Genomic DNA, 1,196 nt, shown 5'->3' with positions numbered 1-1,196 from the left:
ATGGCAAACAACTCCCGATTTCTATGGGAGAAGCATCTCTATTCCTGCCATTGGAGCAAACAACTTTGAGCTTAAGCCTCAATTAGTTTCTCTGATGCAACAGAATTGCAAGTTTCATGGACTTTCATTGGAAGATCCTCATCAGTTCTTGGCTGAATTTTTGCAAATCTGTGACACTGTTAAGACCAATGGAGTTGATCCCAAGGTCTACAGACTTATACTTTTCCCTTTTGCTGTAAGAGACAGATCTAGTATATGGTTGAATTCAGAACCTAGAGACAGCCTGAACTCTTGGGAAAAGCTGGTCAATGCCTTCTTGGTTAAATCCTTTCCACCTCAAAAGATGAGTAAGCTTAGAGTGGAAGTTCAAACCTTCAAACAAAAGGAAGGTGAATCCCTCTATGAAGCTTGGGAAAGATACAAGCAATTGCTCAGAAGGTGTCCCTCTGATATGCTTTCAGAATGGAGCATCATAGGTATCTTCTATAATGGTATGTCTGAGTTATCCAAGATGTCATTGGACCATTCTGCAGGTGGATCTATTCATCTAAAGAAAATGCCTGTAGAAGCCTAGGAACTCATTGAAATGGTTGCAAATAACCAGTTCATGTACACTTCTGAAAGAAATCCTGTGAGCAATGGGACAACTCAGAAGAAAAGAGTTCTTGAGATTGATACTCTGAATGCCATATTGGCTCAAAATAAAATATTAACTCAGAAAGTCAATATAATTTCTCAGAATCTGACTGGATTGCAAGCTGCATCTGGCAGTGCTAAAGAAGCCTCCTCTGAAGGAGAAGCTTATAACCCTGAGAATCCTGCAATGGAAGAGGTGAATTACATGGGAGAACCCTATGGAAATACCTACAATTCTTCATGGAGGAATCACCCAAATTTCTCATGGAAGGATCAACAGAAGCCTCAACAAGGCTTCAATAACAATAATGGTGGGAGAAACAGGTTTGGCAATAGCAAACCTTTTCCATCATCTTCTCAGCAACAGACAGAGAACTCTGAGCAGAATCATTCTGGCTTAGCAACCATAGTCTCTGATCTATCTATAATCACACTAAGTTTCATGAATGAAACAAGATCCTCCATTAAAATTTTGGAGGCACAAATGGGTCAGCTGAGTAAAAAGGTCACTGAAACTCCTCCTAGCACTCTCCCAAGCAGTACAGAAGAAAATCCCAAGA

The 1,196-nt window shown here is 40.2% G+C and overlaps 1 non-coding gene across 1 annotated transcript; it reads right to left on the bottom strand.

The window, feature by feature from the left end:
* Positions 1-349: 349 nt before the first annotated feature.
* On the bottom strand, positions 350-457 carry LOC112711932 (small nucleolar RNA R71). The gene has a single exon (XR_003157632.1). It is a non-coding gene; the product is annotated as a small nucleolar RNA R71 (small nucleolar RNA).
* Positions 458-1,196: the final 739 nt, after the last annotated feature.

Source organism: Arachis hypogaea, chromosome 1, assembly GCF_003086295.3.
Source record: "Arachis hypogaea cultivar Tifrunner chromosome 1, arahy.Tifrunner.gnm2.J5K5, whole genome shotgun sequence".
Classification (NCBI taxonomy): Eukaryota; Viridiplantae; Streptophyta; class Magnoliopsida; order Fabales; family Fabaceae; genus Arachis; species Arachis hypogaea.
Note: the sequence above shows the minus strand (reverse complement) of the source record. Positions and strands in the feature narration are given on the sequence as shown.